The sequence below is a fragment of the Octopus sinensis genome, linkage group LG16, assembly GCF_006345805.1.
Source record: "Octopus sinensis linkage group LG16, ASM634580v1, whole genome shotgun sequence".
NCBI classification, from domain to species: Eukaryota; Metazoa; Mollusca; class Cephalopoda; order Octopoda; family Octopodidae; genus Octopus; species Octopus sinensis.
The window spans coordinates 41,636,696-41,649,098 of record NC_043012.1 but is presented as its reverse complement, the minus strand read 5'-3'; the positions used below and the strand labels follow the sequence as shown (position 1 = coordinate 41,649,098).

The following is a 12,403-nucleotide window of genomic DNA, read 5'->3' as shown; positions in this document are numbered from 1 at the left end:
AAATGCATGCAATCGTCGCTCCCGATGGGGGATCTTCGAACTGACTCGGCGTCTTTACACCTGTTTGTTTGCAGCAGGAAGAAGTCTCCATGGCAAAATACAGTGACTGGTTGTCTTACGGGTTTCAATTTTTCTGAAGCATATTATAACTGGTAACAAGTTTATATTTCTACGCATGACTGATCACTGCTTCTAATCCATATTTTAAGGTAGTGAATCCTAAAAGAAAGCTAAATAGAAATAATTATGTCGTAAGGAACAAACAATATTATTTATCGATGACTGCACCTCATTAATGTAATCGGTGGCACAGTTGACAGACATTTAACAAGGAATTGGTTCGATTTTGGAAGAAGTTAGTAGTGATTTTTCTCCTTATATTTCAAATTAATATTCGCCAGGAAAAAAAAGTCATTATTAATCAAAATCTCATATTATGTTTTTAATTATAGTTTATGAAGTATCGATTATGTCTTATAGTATGGAGTAGTTCAGTGCTGCACTTAAAACTCGACGGGGCGTAGTAGAATTGAGTATTTCGTCAGTTTACAATGAAGAAGAGAGTAACATGCCTTAGGATTATTACGAAAACTGAGTTGTTGACAAATTTAGTTTTAATTTTGTATCCTAGTCGGATTGAAAACATTTATTCTGTTTAAACCGTTGCAGGTGGCGGGGGGAGATGAATAATTAAAAACAACAACGACTAAAACAGCCATATTGTTATTCATTTAAAATCCTCCTTCACTTCACAACACACGCCATATTTGATTACACACATTTATTCCGCCCGCACCAAATCGTTAATTATCCATTGGTGCTGTCACTAATCTCTCATCCTTAAATTTGTTGCAGAACGGCCATGTACGTACACAACCAACCACTCCCTATCTACCCAGCTGCGCACCTCAACCTCACCCTAACTGCCCTGCACTACAGTCATGTTTAATTAAGATATAGTCCCCCGCTGGATATTAATATTCAACCTTATTTACTTCAATATAATAATTGGTCAGTTCTTGTTCTTGTTCTTCTTGTTCTTCTTGTTCTTCTTGTTCTTCTTCTGCTTCTTCTTCTTCTTCTTCTTCTTCTTCTTCTTCTTCTTCTTCTTCTTCTTCTTCTTCTTCTTCTTCTCCTCCTCCCCACTCCTCCTCCTTCTTTTTCTCCCCACTCCTCCTCCTCAATCGCCTTCATCTCCCCTTCCTGTTCTTCCTCCTTCTTATTGTTATTATTATCATCATCATCATCATCATCATCATCATCATCATCATTATTATTATTATTATTAATATTATTGCTACTATTATTGTTATTATTATATTATTATTATTATTATTATTATTATTAATATTATTGCTACTATTATTGTTATTATTATTATTATTATTATTATTATTAATATTATTGCTACTATTATTGTTATTATTATTATTATTATTATTAATTATTATTATTAATTATTATTATTATTAATTATTATTATTATTATTATATTATTATTTTATTATTATTATTTTATTATTATTATTATTAATATTATTGCTACTATTATTGTTATTATTATTATAGTATTATTATTAATTATTATTATTATTATTATTATTATTATATTATTATTATTATTATTAATTATTATTATTATTATTATTATTATTATTTTTATTACTATTATTATAATTATTATAATTATTACTGTTATTATTATTATTGTTATTATTATTATTATTATCATTAATTATTATTATTATTAATTATTATTGTTATTAATTATTATTATTGTTATTATTATTATTATTAATTATTATTATTATCATCATTATTATTATTATTATTATTATTATTATTATTACTATAATTATTACTATTATTACTACTCCCAATCGACTCTTGCATATAATACGTACTGAATGCCGCAACATCTACATTGACTTCCGCACAAAACAGGTGAAAGCGGATCACAGATCAAAGGCATAAGCAATCACGTTGCACAGGTTCAACTTAAGGCTGATCGAATATTTATTCGTCAGATCGTTCATTCGTTTCGTATCGATCCGTATCAGAAACTGTGCATTCCATGCCAAACCCACACTCGTGATTTTCCAGTACTCTCCCCCCTCCCAGTGCGTACGCCTACTTATAGCCTAAGGCTGTTCTCATTGACAGACCAATGATCAAATGCAAGGCCGTTCCATTCATGACTAATCCATCGTTGGGTTTAAGTTGGTGTTTGTGTGCTGACCGTGGTCGCTCTTCATCCTGGAGCGGGTATATGGTGACAGTTGTTTCCGCTAGACGGTCTCTGCCTTTTCAGAGTATTATAACAATGACTATAATATCCACTACGTACATACATACATACATACATACATACGTATGTACATACATACATACATACATACATACATACATACATACATACACACAGGTACAAACATATGCATATACATAAAAGATGGGATTCTTTCAGTTTCCATCTACGAGATCCACTCACAATTCTTTAGGTGGACCGAAGTTTTTGTAGTTGTAGCAGTAGCAGTAGTAGTAGTAGTAGTAGTAGTAGTAGTAGTAGTAGTAGTAGTAGTAGTAGTAGTAGAAGCAGCAACAGCAGCAGCAGCAGTAGTAGTAGTAGTAGTAGTAGTTGTAGTAGCAGCTGCAGTAGCCGCAGCAGCAGCAGTAAGCAGTAACAGCAGCAATGACATATACATGTGTTCCTTTCTGCGGAAGAGCGTAGGCTCGAAACGTTAAAGACTTTTTCACTTCCCGAGCGTTATAGTAATACATCTGTTTGTTGTCTACACCACCTGTCTTCGTCGTTTGCGTTTTGTGAATTCTCCCTATATATATAGGGAGAATTCACAAAATCAGTCCCTTACACAATAGCGAAAATAAACTCACAAATATCTTATAGATACTTTGATTATATATCAATGAATTTGAAATTGAATATATAAGCGAACACTCCAATTTATTGAATTTCTTCTCTCTGCAACATTTTTCAATCTTTAATTTGTGCTGCTATAAAACACTATAAAACATTCACTGATCATTAAACGGGAATTATAACCTCTCTAGGAAACAGAGACATCTCTGACAGAAGCTCATCTTTTAATATTCAATGAACTGGGACTGTGTAATTAGCATTGAAATGCTTACTGAAAGATGGTTCTGTTTGGTTGTTGGATTGTACGACAGAGAAATGGATGTGAAGAGACATACAAGAGAGAGAGAGAGAGAGAGAGAGAGAGAGAGAGGGGAGAGAGAGTGGGAGAGAGCGTTTTATATTGGTATATGTCAGCATACATGCGTGTATAAATGTGTGTTAAGAGGCTTTCAAAAACCGATTAGAGGTTTTCGAGAGGCCGACCGGAGAAAAACATATCTTGTCAGATTTCGTTCTGACACAGCGATGAATAATTGATCGATATGTTTGGAGTAGCACTTGAGCTCATATATCGACCACTATTAATGTTTACGAAATCATATATCAAATAAACAGACACACTCAATCCATACGCACACCCACACACACAGTGGCAGGTTCAACTGTGTACGTCATGTAATTAATAATTGAATGTACACAGACATACACACACACACTCACACATCTGCACACACACGCACAGACGCCATATATATATATATAGATATATATATATATATATATATATATATATACTTTATTTAAAGCATATCACTCTACCACTGGTATTTGAGTACTCTTTTTTCCACCTCGTTTCACATTTATGTGTTTACTTCGGTATATATATATATATATATATATATATACTCTCTCTTTTCTCTCTACTCATCTTCTCTTTCCTCTGATCCTTTGGTCTAGTCTTCCACTACCCTCCTATTTCTTTGTCTCGCTCTGCACTCACAGGTCATTCTTCGACACCCATCCCTTCTCCTCTCTGATTCCTTCTTTCTCTCTCTTCTCTCTCTTTGTTGCGTTTTGTCCCCCTTCTCTCTCTCTGTTCCTTTGCTTCTATTTCTTTTCTTTTCCCTCTTCTCTGTCACGTGACTGTTGGCCGAAATCTGCCTTTCAGCTCCTGACCCTCGTCGTGTTAACATCGTTGTTTTTCGTCCGCCGCTATAAAGGCTTTTTCCAATGCGCCAGAGAAAAAATTTGTTTGCTTGTTATCAGTCGTAAGACACTTGTTGTTTTCACCGTTAATGCTTCTGTATTTCATGTTTCTGTATTCCATTATTGTTTTTTGTTGTTTTTTTTATATCTGTCCCTTTTGCTGTCCTGGTGTTCGTATGCATTCGATCCTTCTTCCAGGAAATCTACGCTTCCAGCTTAGTTTTTCTAATGCTCGTTGCTTAGTTTTTCTTGGAGGGCTGGCCGTGATCTAGTAATCTCAAGATTAATCAGCCGAAATTACTACGATGATCCGGTTCTTGACTGAAGACTGAGGGGTTCGAATGTCCTGTCCATGTTTATTGTATCGTCTTCTAAGAGTTATACGTTCTTGTCCATGTTGTATTTTTCTACATACCTTAACATATATTCCAGGCGCCCCGTACCCCCCTTATCATTAATGTGAACACATATTCTTAATAATTGGTACGACTCTCTGTTTGTCTCTCTCTCTCTCTCATTTTTACTTGATCTGTCCCCCTCTCTCTCTCTTTTCTCTCTACTCATCTTCTCTTTCCTCTGATCCTTTGGTCTAGTCTTCCACTACCCTCCTATTTCTTTGTCTCGCTCTGCACTCACAGGTCATTCTTCGACACCCATCCCTTCTCCTCTCTGATTCCTTCTTTCTCTCTCTTCTCTCTCTTTGTTGCGTTTTGTCCCCCTTCTCTCTCTCTCTTCCTTTGCTTCTCTTTCTTTTCTTTTCCCTCTTCTCTGTCACGTGACTGTTGGCCGAAATCTGCCTTTCAGCTCCTGACCCTCGTCGTGTTAACATCGTTGTTTTTCGTCCGCCGCTATAAAGGCTTTTTCCAATGCGCCAGAGAAAAAATTTGTTTGCTTGTTATCAGTCGTAAGACACTTGTTGTTTTCACCGTTAATGCTTCTGTATTTCATGTTTCTGTATTCCATTATTGTTTTTTTTTTTTTTTTTTATATCTGTCCCTTTTGCTGCCCTGGTGTTCGTATGCATTCGATCCTTCTTCCAGGAAATCTACGCTTCCAGCTTAGTTTTTCTAATGCTCGTTGCTTAGTTTTTCTTGGAGGGCTGGCCGTGATCTAGTAATCTCAAGATTAATCAGCCGAAATTACTACGATGATCCGGTTCTTGACTGAAGACTGAGGGGTTCGAATGTCCTGTCCATGTTTATTGTATCGTCTTCTAAGAGTTATACGTTCTTGTCCATGTTGTATTTTTCTACATACCTTAATATATATATATATATATATATATTTATTAATCAATATAGGGTGGCAAAAAAAATTTTGTAGAATGTTTTTGCCACCAGCGGCCTAGTGGGAAAAAATTAAATAGTCAAAGACCATTTATAAGTTCAACATCACAATCAAGGAACGGCCATAATAGGCCATTCACCCACTAGAAATAACAGCCAAAGCTTCAACCGCAAAATAACATTAATTCCGCAAACCAGGAGTAAATTAAAAAACATTTACCCTGTAATTTCTTATACGATGCACCGTTTCATCTACTGTTTAATGGTAAACTAACCTAAATTCTACAAAATTTTTTGGCCACCCTATATTGATTAATTATGAATTTTCTGGTTGATTCCGTAATGGAATCGGCGGCTTATATTTATTTGCTGCCGATAAATTTGGCGCGATTGCGATGATTTGAAAATTTTAGGTCAGATATTGCCGAGGCAGGGACAGAAATGCCTCGTGAAAATATCTGTTCCGATCTGGCTATTTCTTACTGACGAATCTAAGGGCCTATGGAAGATTGGCTTGATTTAATTAATCAGGTTAGTTTACCATTAAACAGTAGATGAAACGGTGCATCGTATAAGAAATTACAGGGTAATGTTTTTAATTTTCTCCTGGTTTGCGGAATTATGTTATTTTGCGGTTGAAGCTTTGGCTGTTATTTCTAGTGGTGAATGGCCTATTATGGCCGTTCCTTGATTGTGATGTTGAACTTATAAATGGTCTTTGACTATTTAACTTTTTCCCACTAGGCCGCTGGTGGCAAAAAAATTCTACAAAATTTTTTTTGCCACCCTATATTGATTAATTATGAATTTTCTGGTTGATTCCGTAATGGAATCGGCAGCTTATATTTATTTGCTGCCGATAAATTTGGCGCGAGTGCGATGATTTGAAAATTTTAGGTCAGATATTGCCGAGGCAGGGACAGAAATGCCTCGTGAAAATATCTGTTCCGATCTGGCTATTTCTTACTGACGAATCTAAGGGCCTATGGAAGATTGGCTTGATTTAATTTAATCAGGTTAGTTTACCATTAAACAGTAGATGAAACGGTGCATCGTATAAGAAATTACAGGGTAAATGTTTTTTAATTTTCTCCTGGTTTGCGGAATTAATGTTATTTTGCGGTTGAAGCTTTGGCTGTTATTTCTAGTGGGTGAATGGCCTATTATGGCCGTTCCTTGATTGTGATATATATATATATATATATATATATATAAACATACACATACATATATGTCTGTGTCTATTTATGTATGTATGTAAGTGTGTGTGTGTGTGTGTGTGTGTGTGTATTCGTATATGTAAGCATAATTTAATGTGCACCGTATTAAAATATGAGCTAGTTGTAATTTCTTGCCAATAACGCAAATTGTTATGCAGACTTTTATACCATGCCTGTGATTCCAACCATCACTCAAGCTGTGTGCACATGTTTCATTCAAAACGTAGACTATCTATCTATCTATCTATCTATCTATCTATCTATCTATCTATCTAACATATAACAATATTGACCAAGGTTACCGTGGTCTTTTTCGTAGGCTTTTCTTCCCACGAATAAACCTTACTTGCTTTCCCCTTTACACCATATATCATAACACTGTGATACACGATCCCTATTGATCGTTCCTTTTTTTTCTCCTCTTCCCCTTTTTTCCCCCTTTTCTTCTTTTTTCATTTCTCTTTTCTTTTGTTCCTTTCCATTTCTTTTTTCTTCTTTTATTCCTTTTATTTTTTATTCTATTTTTGTTTTCTTTCTTTTTTTCTTTTTTTTTTGTTCTTTTCTTCCATTTTACGATCCCTCTTGATCGAAAACCTACGCCACCCCCTTTTTTTCATCCCCCAAAAGAAAAGCTCTACCTTGTAACTTGTCCCATCTGTGTGCAGCCCTGTGTGGCCAATAAAGAAACTTATCTATCTATCTATCTATCTATCTATCTATCTATCTATCTATCTATCTATCTATCTATCTATCTATCTATCTATCTATCTATCTATCTATCTATCTGTATATATGTGTGTATGTATGTATGTTTGTGTGTGTGTGTGTGTGTATGTATATATCTATATACATATATATACATACAGACAGATAGACAGACAGACACACACACAGACGCACACGCACATATGTATATACTTAGCCCGTTTCCCATTTGATTTTCGAAAGTGGATGGTATGTGCAGCTGTGTTGCAATGTCTGTCTAGTCTCGCCACTGCTGTACACATCCTTTAATTTTTATAGAATGAATGTGGTTCAGAACGCTCTATTTAACGTGCAAATTGGTTGCGGATGGTTATCTGGTGAGTGAAAGGAATTTTCAGTTAGTTTTCGCAAAGTCCATGTGTTAAGATCATGTGTGAATCGTGTGAGAATGTCACGTCGAAATCTTTGTCTGGTAGATATGGCATATAACATTCATAGTGAAAAACGCCAATTGTATATTAAGTGATGTTTTAATCGCAATTTCAGGCATGTTTTGTACTTTTTAATAAACGAATTTTCCTTATCTAATTTGTTTGTTTGATATCTTGTATTAACATAGGAAGACAAGAAATTTGGGATGTTTTTGCGTATATGTCCAAATGCTCACTGAGTGGGATTTGTCCAGTGCTGAAATCTCATATTTGATTCGATGAAACATTAATCTCATGCTTAATATTTGTTTTGTCCAATGTAATCTTCGCTGCCACCATTGCATTTGATAGTATATCTTTTACCTTTTAACACCAACTTGTCACAGTCGGTAGACTACCGCCATGCTGGAGCACTGTCCTGAAGAATTTTAGTCGAACGAATCGACCCCACTACTTATTTTCTTAAAACCTGGTACTTCTGTTTATGTTTTTGCTGTAAACATAGCAATGGGGCATTTCTAGGATGAAATGTATTCTAGTCGTGACCATCTCGTGTAGCAAGACCATTACTCTACATGTGTTTTTGCGTTGTGTCTGCGTGGTGTTGTGTCTTGATACCTATTTACCAGAAAGATAGAGACAAAATAAATATGGCTGCCAAAATAACATTACGTCTGCATAGGCAATGTCAACCTAATTTCGATAAACACACAGCCACAGACACACACACAGATACAAACACACAAACACACAGACACATACCAATACACACAGACGCATACACACACACCACACAAGCACACACAGGCACACACATATACACAGAGATACACAGAAACATACAGATTTACACACACAAACACGCACACACACACACACACATATACGCACAGATATATATACCGATGTGTCTACCGTGTGTACACCTACATACAAATATACATATTTCTCAGATTACTGAATTTGATTTAAAAAATAAATAAAAATGTGAAATAAACCAAAACGATGGTTGAGTGCTGATTTAGATAGACGTCTGCTACTTTCGGTCACATTCTGCGCAGCCACGAACAAAGCAATCGCAATAGAAATGTACTCTTTCATACAATGAAATGAAACACACCCGTGTGTATTTTCGTGTGTGAAAAGTGTTCCGACATAACAGCAGGCTGGCAAGGAAACAATAGTTTTGTAATTTTTTTGTTTGTAGTTTAATTCGTAGCAAATAATAAAATTGACAAAAAAGAGAAAAAAAATCAGCGTCATCTGAGAACCGTTTTTCGTATTGCGAGCACGGCTATTCATTGATATTTAGAAATGTCACTTTCTCCTGCGTAGTGAATAATTGTTTCGTGGCCATCTTGGAAATGTTGTCGAAGGCGAATTGTCTGTGAAAGTCACTTTTACAAAATGTTGCTCTTTGTAAACTTGTGTATTGTCTGGAAGTAACAGGACAAAATCATTGATCATTCCACAGCGTTTTGTCTAGTAACAACTCTGCTATCCTTAAAGCAAAATGTTAGAACACTTCTCAAACACGTATATACAAGTGTGTGTGTGTGTGTGTGTGTGTGTGTGTGTGTGTGTGTGTGTGTGTGTGTGTGTGTGTGTGTGTGTGTGTGCATATACACATACATAATGTATACATGTTGATAAATGTACGTGCTTAATTGCCTGCAGGTTTCCGCAAATCTGAAATATGCATCAAAACAAAACTTGAATTGAAAAATGAACAAATTTAACTTGTATAAAACACTTTATGATTATAGACCACATGTATGTATTTAGTCAGGTGAGTATATATGCATGTATGTATGCATGTATATATGTATGCATGTATGCATGTGTGCGTATATAAACATAAATGTATGCATGTGTGAATATGTTTCTGTATGTAGGTACGTATGTAGATCTCTTATAAGACTGGGTAACATCACGCAACACAAAGCAAAACCAAATAAGAAAATATTAGCTGACCATACATCCATACTCAAAAAAAGTTTATAGGATATACACCATTAATAGTGCAAACGATACCCATAATCACACACGCATAGCCATCTATTTATAATGTATACACACATCAAGAGGGCTGTCAACGTGATGTTTGTACGGAGACAATATCTCTTTTGGACGTGCTATATTAAAAACACAATAAATGTCAGAGGAAGACGAAGATTTGCCTCAGCAGCGGCCAACGAGAGTGCTAGGTAAATTGCGGCCTTTTAAAATAAACTTACAGATGACATACATTCATCTCATATAATTATAAATGCCATAATGAAGATGTATACATCTAGAAGGCGAAACAAAGGTTGGCCAAACTAAGGTTTGAACTCAATAGAAGTAAATGTGTGCAAATAGATTTAAATGTATTATTTTTTGCCGATCCTGCTATTTCGTTCGTCTCGTCTTTTAAAAGAACACGGATTCGTTTTCAACTTCTACTGCATTGCTAACCACAGAAAGTAAATGGAAAAGAAACAACAACATCGACAATGATAACAACAACAATAATTTATTTTTGACAACAAAAATAAAAGCAACAACAACAACAACATGAACAAGCCAAAATTATCAGTTGAAAACAACATCAACAACACAATGAACCGACGAGAATGTCTCTCTGCAGTCGCTCCTCAAAGAATACATATAATAATTATAAAACTTTAAAATTATGCAAATATGTTTAACGATTTTATTCCTGTTTTATTTTCCCGTCTTTTCTGTTTTTTTTTTTCTCACTCTTCCATTTTGTATATTTCATAGACGAGAACACGCAAAAAGTTCTGGAAAATTTCAGGAAAATTCCATTTACGATGGAACCAATAAGTCCGTTAATGTGGTTAGAAAGTGAGAGATAAAGAGAAAAAGATAAAGAGGCTGTGAGTGTGTGTGTGTGCGTATGTGTGTGCATATTGTTCTGTGTGTATTTACATACACGTCGTTTAGTGTTCGTGTGCGTGTCTGTATGTAGTTGCGTGTATGAAAGTGTTGCTGTTCTTGTGTGTGCGTGTTGGTAAAAGAAGAGCAACGGGAGAAATGAGTGAATGGGTGATAGGGAGAGGAGGAAACTGTTTCATATTGAATAAAGAAATAAATAAATGCAATTTAAATAAATCTATACAATTTAAAAGTACAACAGTTTCTCATTTTACATGTCACAAGTGAACATTATTGAATCCATGTTAGATTATCATACGAACGTACCTACCTCCATACATACGGACACTCACACAAAAAATACATATATATATATATATATATATATACGCACATATATACATACATACCCACATATATACGCACTTGCTTATATATGTATATATATAAACAAGCATGCTAATATATATATATATATACATTTGTAGACATGCATTCATACACATATGCGTACATATATCCATAAATTCACATCTATACATGCAAACATACAAGCATAAATACATACCCACATATACAGATGCACATACACTCACGCACACACACACATGCATACATACATACATGCATGCATACATATACACACACACACACACACATAATATATATATATATATATATATATATATATATATATGTACCTACACACATACACATACACATATATAAAAAATATATATGAATGTAGAGAAAAATAAAATCGAAAATTGAGAAAATAAATGTTAAAAAGTTTCTTAAAATAAATCATTTGCCTGTTTTTTTGTTTTTTTTTGTAGAATGTTCTCAGAAAATATGTGAGTTTCCTTGGTTAAACAGAAGGAATTTGGTAAGGAAATAGGAATTATAAACAGCAAAATTCAATGAATGTCTCAAAAAATGGTGCTTACACTTCCAATACTTCCTGTTTTGTTTCTAATTTTCACATAAATTGGAACCCATATTTTCAAAGAAATCGGTTTTAGGTCTTTAGAAATGATTGATGTACAACATAACACGTTTTTTCACTTACTTTTATTCAGTTACTAATCATTAATTTCGAGAGAAGGTCGTGAGATTATTCGTGGCCATCGACCATAAGTACTCGACTTTGTCGGTCTTGGATTGATGAAAGACTGGAGCTGACACCAGCGGGATTTGAGCTGAAAACGTGAGGAGTGACAAACAAGTGCCACGGAGCAATTATTTTCTGACGCTCTAAAAATTGTGTTAAACATCTTCCTAATACACAACAATAATAGAAAGTTTTGTTTGTCCTTATTTCTTCTATACTTATGTACATCCATATCCGAACATTTTTTTTTATGTACATCCATAACTGAAAGAGTTTGTTTATGTACATCCATATCCGTTTGTCTCTCTGTCTTTCTGCCTGTCTGTCTGTCTATCTATCTATCTATCTATCTATCTATCTATCTATCTATCTATCTATCTATCTATCTATCTATCTATCTATCTATCTATCTATCTATCTATCTATCTATTTATCTAGCTGTATATCCGTCCGTCCGTCGTCTGTCTGTCTGTCTACGTATATATGTAAGTATGTAAGTATGTATGTATGTATGTATGTATGTATGTATGTATGTATGTATGTATGTATGTATGTATGTATCTATCTATCTATCTATCTATCTATCTATTATCTATCTATCTATCTATCTTTCTTTCTTTCTTTCTATCTGTGTGTGTATGTGATTACATATATAAAACGTGTGTCCATCACTGACTCCGTAA

At 34.5% G+C, this 12,403-nt stretch overlaps 1 long non-coding RNA gene across 1 annotated transcript in view; it reads right to left on the bottom strand.

Annotated features, from left to right (window-relative positions):
* Nucleotides 1-11,911, bottom strand: part of LOC118766617 — a 24,830-nt gene extending 12,919 nt beyond the window's left edge. Inside the window, exons 1-2 of the long non-coding RNA XR_005002555.1 lie at nucleotides 11,900-11,911; nucleotides 3,122-3,126 (exon numbers count right to left, since the gene is read on the bottom strand). This is a non-coding gene — a long non-coding RNA (uncharacterized LOC118766617). The remainder of the gene's footprint in view (nucleotides 1-3,121; nucleotides 3,127-11,899) is intronic.
* Nucleotides 11,912-12,403: the final 492 nt, after the last annotated feature.